At 41.9% G+C, this 13361-nt stretch overlaps 1 pseudogene; it reads right to left on the bottom strand.

The window, feature by feature from the left end:
* Nucleotides 1-233: 233 nt before the first annotated feature.
* Nucleotides 234-1033, bottom strand: LOC103113660 (vacuolar protein sorting-associated protein 26A-like; annotated as a pseudogene).
* Nucleotides 1034-13361: the final 12328 nt, after the last annotated feature.

Below are 13361 nucleotides of genomic sequence, written 5' to 3'. Positions count from 1 at the left end.
TTTTTTCCTTTCCTTTTTTTTTTACCCCCTATTTTATTCAATAGGACAGACAGAAACTGAGAGGGTAGGGAGGAGAGAGAAAGAGACATCTGCAGATCTGCTCTACCACTTGTAAAGTGTCCCCTCTGCAGGTAGAGAGCAGGGCCTTGAACCTGGGTCATTGTGCCAGTCCTTGTGCATAGTACTGTGTGAGCTTAACCGGGTGCACTACTGCCTGGGCCCGAGTTGGGTTTTTAAATTGATTCACCTTTTATTGATGCACTATCCATTATTTCATATGTGGCAACTGTTTTTGTTTCTGTTGTGGTACTGGGCCCTATTCCTGTGATCTCTTTTTTGATCAGTTGTAACTCCATATGCTGGATTTTTATTCTTACTATTAAGAAATAAATTTTTCTAACAATCACATCCTTTAAATGATACTTTGATTTATTATATTTGAATTCTATGTATAGACCATCTTGAATACCCATTTCCATCTTCATAGAATTGTTAACATCAGGATAGGCAGCAAGCTGGTGGACAATTAGATCATATTCTCTTACCAAGTCTGTCAGCCTTCTTACTATCATCACTTTAAGAATATGCCTCAAACGACCATTGGCACCGATATGGCTTTTGTAAATCAAAAATAAAAAATAAAAATCAAAATCATAACTTCTGCTCTGAGTCAGTTCTCCAGGTAAGACCAGTTCTTCACTAGGTTTACAAACTTATGAGTATTACTTTTCACTCAGTTTTACTCTTGTCATTGAAAAATTCAGTTTGGCCTACAAATTCAATTCTAATTCCTTGGTGCTCTAGCCTCTTTCCAGGTTGCTTAAAGGCTAGGTTTACCTTTCCTGAAACTGATTCCCCGTCATAGAAAAGATAGTGTTTTTCCACCTTGCCATCTTCAGTTTTCATTTCTGCCATTTTCCTGGTTTCTCCAGCATTAAGGACAACATCGATCTCACAAATGGGACCAAAAAATCCTCCACGAAAACTCATTGTCAGCATCTGCCACCACCCCCCCAACTTTACTCTGCTCTCCCTTCAGGAGAACTCCCAGCCCCGATTCCTTCCACCCTGGCACCTCGTCACATCTATTAATATATTTTTATAGAGACAGAAGGAAATTGAGAAGGAAAGCAGAGACAGAGAGTAAGAGAGATACCTATAGCCCTGCTTCACTACTTCTGAAACTTCCCTTGCAGGTGGGATTAGGGGCTTGAACCTGGGTCCTCATGCATGGTGACATGTACTCTCGACAGGTGTGCCACTACCTGGCCCCCTGATTTTTTCACTCAGCATTATTTCCCCCAGTTCCATTAAAAAATCTCATTTTTTTAAAAAAAGATTTATTTCATAAGAGATGGAGGGACAAGCCAAGTACAGTAGCTCAGTGGTAAGCAGAAGCTCATCTTTTCTCACAGCTGGTTAGAATTCCCTGTGCAGAAGAATGCCTTCTTCACTGTAACCCACTTCACTGCCAGAGAAGACAGGAGTGGGCAAAGTTATGTCTACAGCACTGGACAGCTGGTCAGCTCAGGGCCCCTCTTCACCCAGAAGATGAAATGAGGACAGGGATACCCCTTCACAGTGCAGCAGGGGTCCCTCTCCAGGGAAGAGGGGGCCCACTTTCAGGGGAAAGTCCAGATCTCTCTCTATTTGACTTGCTGTCCTTCCAGCCTCCTTTCAACTGTTCACCCTTGAGCCCTTTCAAACCATAGCATCTTAGTAACCTCTGGGTTCTATGATTCTGGGTGGTCAGGTGTCTTTATTTTGGCATCTTCACACTCTGTCCCTTAGATCTTGACATATTATCTTAAATAGACTAACAACCCAAGTAAATGGGTTTTTGTTTGTCTTGTTTTTTGTTGTGAGTAGGACAGTCTCACTTATTTTGGAAACTTCTAGAAAAGTGTGCATGGCAATTAGTACACAGTAAGAGCTCATATTTGCTGAATGAAACTTGGATGCCTTGATACTTTCTTTTTTAGTTTTACTAATTACCTACTTCAAGGAAGAAGCCCAGGGATTTTAGTGTTAAATCATTTCTGTCTATAATAGATAGACTACATCATATACGCCATATACCTTTGTTATTCTGCAATACGTTAGAGAGCCTAATGACAGATCCTAGATCAAGTAGAACAGAAGCGCATCACTAAAATACAGCAAAAATGAGACTCCTCAGAATCTTCACTGTAATGATTTTTTTACACAGACAAAAAATTTTAAAAAATGGTTCCAAATTACAGTAAGCCATTAGTTTATACCAGGCTACAAAAGAATGATCAGTGTTTGTTTGCAACTCCACTTTTAACATATTATTGAATTCAACTTTCGGTAAGTGTTTTTGGTGATTATCCATTCCCTGCAGGTGGAGACCAGGGCTCAAATCTGGGTCCTCGTGCATAGTGATGTTATATACAGTACTTTTATGTATAACACGTTTATATGCATATAGTCCTCTATGTCTTCTTAAATGCCATTTTCTAATGTGTTTTAATCTTTCTTAAACCTTTTTCTCATACTTCTAATCATATGTAATACTTTGAGGTTCTTTGTGTTCAAGGGCTCTTGTTGCTATAGTTTGTATCTGTTACCAAATAACTTTTATTTCTCTGAAAGACAACTACCAGGTGGCTTCACTCCTATGTGCAATATAAAGAGCTGAAATGCAAGGGGCCTGGGGGTGGTGCACCTGGTTGAGTGCACATGTTATAATGTGCAAGGACCCAGGTTTGGGCCCCTCATCCCCACCTGCAGGGGGAAAGCTTTATGAGTGGTGAAGCAATGCTGCAGGTGTCTCTCTGCCCCTCTCCCTCTCTATATTTCCCCTTTCCTCTCGATTTCTGGCTGACTCTATCAAATAAATAAAGGTAAAAAAGAAAGTAAAAAAAAGAGAACTTAGATGCATAAGTCTGTTAAAAAGAAAAAAGTCACACTGTCACTAAGACTTTGAGAAAACTATAGTGGCTATCCTTGGGTAGGGGTGGAGATCTGGGCAGGGAGGGAGGGCACAGAACTGTAGTGTATTGAGTGCAATACAGAACTATTCCTCTGTAACCTATGATCTTGTAAACTATTGCTCAATCATTAATTAAAAAGTTTAAGATTTTAATATTTTTTGAGAGAGATGTAGAGAGAGGGAGAGAGACACCAGAGCACTGCTCAGCTCTGGCTTATGGTGGTGCGGGGTATTGAGTCTGGGACTTTGGAGCCTCAGGCATGAGAGTGTGTTTGCATAACCATTACGCTATCTACCCCACCCCAAGATTTTAAATATTTAAATAAGGTTTGATCTTTACAGTAAGTAAAGGGGTTGGGTGGTAGCACAGCAGGTTAAGCACACATAGCTCAAAGCACAAGAACCAGCTAAAGGACCTCCCCCCTCCCTCTTCCCCCTCTTCAGATGTGATTTCTTTCTTCCCTTTCCACACCATATCTCCACAAAGACCAAACTATCCCTACATACCCCACTTTTTCATCTTTTTTTCAACTTTAGATCTTGCCTAGATGTTAGAAAGAAAGCACTCTTGACCACTAAAATGTCAGTCACTAATCCTTTACTCTCTTCAAATTGTTAGTATTTTCAGAAAAGCACTACTAGGTCGTTTTAATGAATTGTGAGGAGAGATTCAAAACCAAATATTTAACATTAATCAGACTAAAATGTAGTTAGAAGAGAGGCAGTACCATTCCATTTTTCCCCTTTTGTGATGTCGATCCATTTTTACCTTGAGAGATGAGATGTCTCAGACTGAGAGGCTACTTTTTGGGTCAATTCTTCTAGTTTTCATTCACTGTGGATAAAGAGATATGGAAATACCCTAAAATGGTACATGTTATCAGATGATGAAGTTTTCAAGAGAGAAAGCCTTTAGTTTTTACCAGTTCCTAAAAGTAATCTCATGATCCACAATGGTTAACAATCTAGAATATATGTTGTGTCTGATTTATATCTTCTTGCCTGCCTGTAGCTGTGAGTCCTTACACACATTAAGCACTTAAAGTTCCAATTGAATTTATTATAGGTCACAGCCTGTTCTTAGTGGTTGAAAGAAAGGGGAAGGCAAACAGGATATGACTAATACTGGTCATTTTCTCTGTAGGGATATTTCCCCCAGAGCACTGCTCAGCTTTGGCATATGGTAGTGCTGGAGACTGAACCTGGGACCTTTACTTCTTCAAGCATAAGAGGCTTTTGTCATTCCAAAAGGGGTTTTAAAACATAATTTTAACTTATAAAAGTAAGTCTCCCCAAAGACAAATTAGAAACTAGTGGACAATATAAATAGCAGAACAACACTCATGTTCTAAACATTCATGCACTTTTGTTAGTTTTGTTGTTCACTTTTTAATAATGTCTCATTTTTTATTAAGTGATAGTACAGAGAGGAACTGAGAGAGAAGTTGGAGATAGAAAGGCAGAGAGATACCTGCAGCTCTGCCTCACCACCGTTTATGAAGCTTCCCCTCTGATGGTGGAAACTGGGGGCTCAAGCCTAGGCCCTTGAGCATGAGAATGTCAGTGCCCAGCTGGGTGCACCGCCACCCAGCCCCTTCTTCACTTTTTGAATATTTTTAAAGTTAAAATCTTATTTTTAAACAAATTCAAAATGAATTTGTTTATGTAATTCAGAAAACCAACACAATAGAAAATGAAGTGGTAGGGATATCACATGCTAATCAGAATTAAAGTTTTGATCAGCTTTACTGATAATTCACAGGTAAATTGCATATATTTAAGGTGCACGTAATATGCATATTTGATATGCATATTACTTTTTGTCGAGATATGGTGTAGAAAGGGAAGAAAGAGGGCCAGAGTGAGCTGGAGAAGGGAAAACATCTGAAAGGTGTGGTTGGAAGCAGGAAGTGGGTCCTTGCAGGTTTTCTTGATTATGGAAAGAAGCTAAAGTTACTAGAAACCCTCCCCAGGCATGGCTGACAGCAGTGGTTGAGTGGTTAAGTCACTGGATGTAACGCTAGAGGCCCATGATCAAATCCCTTGAGTCAGATGTCTCTACTCAAACTTTTCATTTTTTCAACTTTAGATATTGCCTAGGTGTTAGAAAGAAAGCAATCTTGACCACTAAAATGTCAGTCAATCACTAATCCTTAAAGTTTTTATCAGCTTTACTGATAACTCACAGGTAAATTGCATATATTTAAGGTGTACATAATATGCATATTTGATATGCATATTATCATTGTGAAATGATTACAGAAATTCATCTCACTCAATAACTTGCATTTTATCTACATCAAATGGTTGTTGTTTCTGGATTAAATATATTTTCTAACATACAGTACACACTAAGGGAATATTACTCATTGGATACTACTTTATTAGAGGGGGAAGAGGGGGGAAGAGAGGGGAAGAGAGGGGAAGAGGGGAAATGAGAGGGGGAGAGGGGGAAAGAGGAGGGAAGACATATTGGGGAAAAAAACAGAAATGTGGAAAACTGAGTTGTCAGATTTTTGGGGTGTGGGGTGAAGGGGGGAAGACACAGACACCTGTGCTAAATATGAATAGACATGGGTCCTAAGTCATATGGATGGAGTTTATAGTTAATGTTATTTATATACTCTTCCCATATTTGGAAGCTACTTTCTGCCCTGATCCAGCTTTCTAGTCCTAGTCTCAACTCTGACATTATCTTTCCAGACAATACTTTTAGCCCACCTGCATGTTAACCGTCAGGTTCAGGCAAAAATTAGTAATGTCATTTGTCCCTTGGAATATACCTAAAATAGACTTCCTAACTTTTTCCAAAATGGAGACCCCAAATCTCATCTATTATATTCTTCCCTTCAGATTCCTGATTATTAAACAATTTGTTCTTCTTTATATCTTAATGCTCTTCAGCCACTAAGTTGCAGATGCTACCATGATGCCAACCTGGCTTCCCTGGGCAGACAACCTCACCAATGTGTCCTCCTCAGAGCCCTACCCCACTAGGGAAAGACAGAAACAGGCTGGGGGTATGGATTGACTTGCCAATGCCCATGTCCAGCAGAGAAGCAATTACAGAAGCCAGACCTCCCACCTTCTGCACTCCCTAAAAATCTTTGGTCCATACTCCCAGGGGATAAAGACTAGGGACCCTTTCAGTGGAGGGGAGGGTATATGGAACTCTGGTAGTGGGAACTGTATGGAATTGTATCCCTCTTATCCTACAATCATGTTCCAATAACTTAACCCTGAGGAAATACATTTCTATTCTTGACAAAAAGAAATAATGTATAAATTTTACTGCACATAGAAACTGTCAGAGATTTAAAATAAAATAAATGTGTCATTTTGTTTTTATGTGAATGTGTCTTTTTAAAAGAAGAAGAAGGAAGAGGAGGAGGAAGAGAAGGAGAAGAAGGAGAAGGAGAAGGAGAAGTGTTGAAAGGAAGCTGGGTCAAAATACTCTGCCACTCGAGGAACACAGGTCCTGAAATGACTGCAGCCTAGAATGTTCCTAGCTGTGACCACAGAATGCGAGCTCAGACTGGTAGGGATGCAGAGGTTACACAGGCTCCTGTGCTGAATATGGGCCCCAGATCAGATCAATGGAGTTTAAAGTTGACAGTGTTTATATACTTTTCCCATATTTGGGAGCCACTCTCTGCCCTGATCCAGCTTTCTAGTCCTATTCTCAACTCTTGTCACCATCTCCCCAGACAATAACTTTAGCCCACCTGCATGTTAGCTCTCAGGCTCAGGCAAAAATTAGTAATGTAGGGTGCCATGTGGTGGCGCACCTGGTTGAGCACACTTATTAAAATGCACAAGGATCCGGGTTCGAGCCCCTCGTCCCCGCCTGCAGGGGGAAAGCTTCATGAGTGGTTTCTTCTTCTTCTAGCGTTTGCCCTTCTTCCGTAGCCAGTCAACAGCGTCAGGTTGAGCCTGATGTAAAGTTTCGAGACCTCCTTTGAATCTGGAGAGGTGGCAGTCGTTGACTATGTGGGTCATAGTCTGTCTGTAGCCGCAGGGGCAGTTCGGGTCATCTCTGGCTCCCCAGCGATGGAACATAGCGGCACACCGGCCATGGCCTGTTCGATAGCGATTGAGGAGGGCCCAATCATAAAGTGCTAGGTCAAAGCCGGGTTGACGCTTGCAGGGGTCTGTGATGAGGTGTTTGTTCTTGACCTCAGCTGACTGCCAACTCTGTTTCCAAGAGACTGGAACAGAGAAGTTCAGTGTAGGCATAGGGGACCAGATTGGGTGACGAGACGTCAAACGTTGGACAGGGTGGGCGAAGATATCCGCATATATTGGCAGGTCCAGTCGAGCGTAGACGTGGGAAATGAACTTAGATGATGCCGCATCCCGACGAATATCTGGCGGGGCGATGTTGCTAAGAACTGGCAGCCATGGAACGGGGTGGAACGGATGGTTCCAGAAATTATTCTCATGGAGGAATATAATTTGGAATCGACCAAGTGGACATGGGGGATACGGAACCATACTGGGGCACAGTATTCTGCAGTGGGACAGCATAATGCCAGAGATGATGATCGTAGGGTGGAAGCGCTCGCGCCCCATGAGGAGCTGGCCAGTCTTGCAATGATGTTATTCCTCGCGCCCACCTTTGCTGCAGTTTTTATGAGATGTTTGTGAAATGACAGAGTGCGATCCGATCGAGAGTAACGCCAAGATAGACTGGCTGGGCTTCATGCCGTTTTCTCGTACCGCCAAGCTGCACATTAAGCTCACGCGAGGCAAAGGCATGGTGTAGATGGAAAACAGATGATACCATTTTAGCAGTGCTAGGAATTAGTCGCCATTTTTTACAGTAATCAGATATCAGAGACATGTCTTTCGTGAGTGTTTCCTCGAGGATGTCGAACTTGGATGCCTGAGTTGCACAGCAGATGTCATCGGCGTAGATGAACTTCCTTGAAGAAGTTTCTGGGAGGTCATTGATGTAAATATTAAATAGCGTAGGAGCCAGAACAGAGCCCTGGGGGAGGCCACTTGAGACAGGTCTCCATCTGCTAGACTTGTCACCCAGATGCACCCGGAATCTTCTGTTTTGGAGAAGAAACGATATAGTGTTGGCCACCCATGGAGGCAGGCATCTTGAGATCTTGACTAGGAGACCATGGTGCCAGACCGTGTCATAGGCTGCTGTGAGATCAACAAAGACAGCACCCGTCTTTAAATTCTTCTGGAATCCATTTTCAATGGTTGAGAGGGCCAGGGCTTGTTCGCAGGTACATCTCCTGGGCGGAAACCAGCCTGGGCGGGTGATAGGAATTTCTCTGTAAGATGAGAAATACGTGACAGAAGCAGCCTCTCAAGGAGTTTGTAACACACGGAGAGGAGAGAAATTGGTCTATAGCTGGCGGCCAGTGTTGGGTCTTTCTTTGGTTTCAAAACCGCTATAACCTTCGCACGATGCCAAACTTTGGGCATAGACTCAGATTCCAAGATGTGGGACAGGAATGAAGCGAGCCACTTCTTTGCCGCGGGACCCAGGTTAAGAATGACTTCTGGGGTGATGTTATCATAGCCAGCAGCTGTTCCTGGTTTAACCCTCTTCAAAGCGTCTTCCAGTTCAGACAGTGTTAAAGGGAGAGAGTTTTGGAGATGGACAAGATAACTGGAAGTGGGATGACCACTCATGGGAAATTTCTGTTTTCAGACTGGGTCGATCATGAGTGGTGAAGCAAGGCTGCAGGTGTCTCTCTCCCTCTCTATCTCCCGCTTCCCTCTTGATTTCTGGCTGTCTCTATCCAATAAATAAAGACAATAATTTAAAAAAAATTAGTAATGTCTACCTAAAATAAACTTCCTAATGTCTTCCAACATAAAGTCCCCAGATCTCATCTGCTTTATTCTTACCTTTAGGTTCCTGATTATTAAACTATTTGTTCTGCTTTACATCTTTTTTATTTTCCTCTTTTTTTTTTTGATAGGACAGAGAGAAATGGAGAGAGGAGAGGAAGCCAGAGAGGAGGAAAGATAGACACCTGCAGACCTGCTTCACAGCTTGTGAAGCGACCTCCTACAGGTGGGGAGCCGGGGGGCTCGAACCGGGATCCTTACACAGGCCCTTGTGCTTTGCACCATGTGCACTTAACCTGCTGCACTACCTCCTGACTCCCCCTACTTTACATCTTAATGCTTTTCAGCCACCAATTTGCAGATGCTACCATGACGCCAACCTGACTTCCCTAGGCAGATGACCTCACCAATGTGTCCTGGAACCACACCTCTCCAGAGGCGTGCCCCACTAAGGAAATATAAAGACAGCCTGGGAGTATGGATCGACCTGCCAATGACCATGTCCAGCAGAGAAGCAATTACAGAAGCTAGACCTTGAACCTTCTGCACCCCATAATGATCCTGGATCCATACTCCCAAAGGTTTCCAATGGAGGGGGTTGGGTGCAAAACTCTCCTGGTGAAAATTTGTGGAATTGTACCCCTCTTAACCTACAGTCTTGTTGATCATTATTAAATTAATACAAAAAAGAGCCCCGTCACTTAAGAGCTCAGTCATTGAAGAGCTTCAACACTTGAGCACTTTCACGCAATTAAGAGCTCCTTGATGTAATTAAGAGCTCCATCAATTAAGAGGTCAATCACTTAAGAACTCATCACTTAAGAGCTCCTTCACTCAATGAAGAGCTCCATCACTTAAGAGCTCCTTCACTTAATTAAGAGTCCCATCACTTAAGAACTCCATCACTTAAGAGCTCCTTCACATACTTAAGAGCTCCATCACTTAAGAGCTCTGTCACTTGTGAGATCATCACTTAAGAGCTCCATCACTTAAAAGCTCAGTCACTTAAGAGCTCTATCACTTGAGAACTCCATCACTTAAGAGCCCAGTCACTTAAGAGCTCTATAACTTAAGAGCACCTTCACTCAATTAAGAGCTCCATCACTTTAGAGCTCCATCACTTATGAGCCCCTTTACTCAATTTTAAGAGTTCCATCGCTTAAAAGTTCCATTACTTAAGAACTCTTCACTTAAGAGTTCAGTCACTTAAGAACTCCATCACTTAAGAGTTACAGCATTTACTCTCCTCACCTACTTCCTATTTCACTTCCCTCAATAACTCCAAGGCTAACCTTGTCAGACAAAGTAAGGACTATAACAGCTGTATAAGGGCAAGAGACTGGCATATTTTAATGATGGCTCTTTGGCTTACTACCAATCTCCTGGAGCCCTAGTCAGGGAATCCTGGGATTCCCACACAGACATGATGGACCCAAATCTCTAATAGATCCCTCTCTCCACTGTCACTGGTCATCTCCATCAGGAACAACGTTAATGGACCCCTATGTGGGCCCCTATAGGACCTTTCCCTGAATGTGGATCAACAATGGTAGGGACTACCCCATTCTTAGAAGGGATGTTGGACTAAAATCCTCTACCGCTTGAGGATGATGCGTCCAGCAATGGGTGCAAACTAGAACGTTCCCAGCTATGACCACAGAATACAAAATCGGACCGGCAGGGATGCAGAGATTACACAGGCTCCTGCACTGAACATAGGCCCCAGATCAAATCAATGGGGTTTACAGTTCATGTTATTTATATGCTATTCCCAGATTTGGGAGCTACTCTCTTCCCTGATCCAGCTTTCCAGTCCTATTTCCAACCCTGACACCATCTCCCCAGATAATACCTTTGGCCCATCTGCAATTTTGCTGTCAGGCTCAGGCAAAAATTAATAAAGTTATGGCCCCCTTGGAATATACCTAAAATAGACCTACTTTTTCCAAAATGGAAACCTCACATCTCATCTGCTATATTCTTGCCTTTAGGTTCCAGATTATTAAACAATTTGTTCTTCTTTATATCTTAATGCTTTTTCAGACACCAATTTGCAGATGTTACCATGATGCCAACCTAACTCCCCTGAGCAGATGACCTCACCAATGCACCCTGGAACTGCTGGGAAACATATGAGCACAGAGTGCACACTCTCCTGATTTACCCTATGTGGATATTTTAATCTATGTGCCTGGTGGAGAATTGTCTTTCCTCTGTGATATAGAGACACATAGCCTAAGACTGCATTTCCTTTGTGTTTGCTCTCCCGGCAATTAAAACGGTGGCTGTAGGTGCTACTCCTTATCCCCCTCCATATTCCTAAGCTAATTGGCCCGAGACAACAGTGCTAAAAGGTAAAGATGACTAGGGAGGAATTTAGCTGTTTCAGGACTGATACATACCAGGCACTAGGCCTCCCCTTTCTTTGCCCATGCCAAGGCCACAGATAAGAAACATGTATAGCAATTACGTGAAAGATTGCCTTTGTCTTTTTCTGCCTACTTTGTAATAGTGAAATAAACCTGCTCCCTCAGCTCCTTTGGGGAGGGGGTCCACAATAAAACTGTGGGCTTTCCCAAGGTTAGGGGAGAACTTCCCGGAGTGATCTGGAGTCTCCTATACACCGGTGTAATAAAACTCCTATCACCAAGAGCCAGCTCTAGTTTTGTGCTTTGGGTATCATTTCTGTAACAGTTCTTAATCACCCACAGTGGTTATTGCTGTCTCGAACCCTGGCCAAGGTCTAGGTCTGTGCAAGGATTAGTGAGAGTCAGGGCAGGACACAAAGCACACTCCATGCAATGAACACAGAATAGGATCCCAAGTGCTTGTGTGACTACTTACGCCTGAGGAAACAAAGCATTAAATAGCTACTAGAGAATTTGTGGGCATAAAGTTATCTATAACATTTATGAATTACCCTTGTAATGTCCATGGCATCATGCAGAAAACTGCTTATTCATTTCTGGTCTTAGCAATTTTCATATCTTTTAGTTAACTTACTGATTTACTGAAACTTTCAAGGAACTGCCTTTTGGTTTCCTTGATTTTTCTATTGAAATATTGGTTTCATCTTTTCAATTTTATTGATTTCTGCTGTGTTGTGTAAAGACATATTTATTTATTACAAATGAGAGAAAGAGAGAATTTCATGTGACAGAATATGACAGAAAGAGAAAGAAGAAGCCAGAGCACCCCTCTGGTACATGCGGTGCTGGGAATAGAACTGAGAATGACATGCCGGCGCATTCAGTCCTCTACCACTTGAGATAGTTCCCTGCTGTATTTTTATTAATTTTTTCTTATTATTGACTTATATTTAATTTTCTTCTAGTTTCCTATGGTAAAAACTTAGACTATTTATTTTACATTTCTTCTTTTCTACATATGCTTCCAATGCTATAAATTCTCTTGGCTTCAACATACATTTTGTTAAGTTTCATTCTCATTTCCAATTTCTCTTGATAAAACACACAGGCATGCATTTGTAGCAAAGGGAACAAAATTGATTTTCAATGGAAGTGGAGAAAATACACAGCCAAAAGTGACAACAGACATTTTCTATGAAAATCAAACCCCTTTGGGCCGGCAAAATAGTTCACCTGCACAGTGTGCCTATTTTACTATATATGCCACCCAGGTTTTAATTCAGCCCCTATTTCTTTTTCTTTTCTCCTTTTTAAAATTTATTTATTGGGGAATTAATGGTTTACAGTTGACAGTAAAGTACAACAGTTTGTACATGCATAACATTTCTCAGCCTTCCACATAACAATTCAACCTCCACTAGGTCCTCCTCTACCGTCATGTTCCAGGACCCGAACCCTCCCCCCACTGCAGAGTCTTACTTCAGTTCACATTCCACTTAGTGTTTTCCCTTCTGATCTTGTTTTTCAACTTATGTCTATGAGTGAGATCACACCATATTCATCCTTTTGCTTTTGACTTATGTCACTTAACATGATTCCTTCAAGCTCTATCCAAGATGGGGTGAATGAGGTGAATTCACCATTTTGAATAGCTGAGTAGTATTCCATTGTGTATATAGACCACAGCTTACTCAGCCACTTAGCTGTTGTTGGAAACCTGGGTTGCTTCCAGGTTTTGTTCAGCCCTTTTTTCATTGGAGGAAGCTGTGGTATCTTTCCTTCTTTCACTGTCTCTGAGAAGTCAGTCTAAAGCAGTGAAGCCTTGATGATGACAGCAAAGAAATCAGACCCCCTTTACATATATTTCAAACTACTGAAATTCAGATTATATTTTAAAAATTCTTCAAAATCCAGAAACATTGTAAGCACTAAACCCCAGTAATAGCCCTGGTACAAGAAAGTAGTAAGGAAGAAAGGAAGGGAGGGAGGGAAGAAGAAGAAAGGAAGAAAAAGAAAGACATAGCCTAACAAGAAAAGATGTTAATTTAAAGAAAGGTGACACTAACATAAAGCCTGCAAGAGAGCTCACTTGGATGGTGTACTTACTTGGTTATAGGTATGACCCAGGTTCAGCCTGTCTCCTACTGCACTGAAGGAAGCTTTTTTGGTGCTGTGGTGTTTTTTCTCTGTCCTTCTATCTTCGTCTCTCTCTTTCTATC

The sequence above is a fragment of the Erinaceus europaeus genome, chromosome X (genome assembly GCF_950295315.1).
Source record: "Erinaceus europaeus chromosome X, mEriEur2.1, whole genome shotgun sequence".
NCBI lineage: Eukaryota > Metazoa > Chordata > Mammalia > Eulipotyphla > Erinaceidae > Erinaceus > Erinaceus europaeus.
The sequence above is the reverse complement of the archived record's forward strand: the minus strand, read 5'-3'. Positions and strand labels throughout refer to the sequence as shown.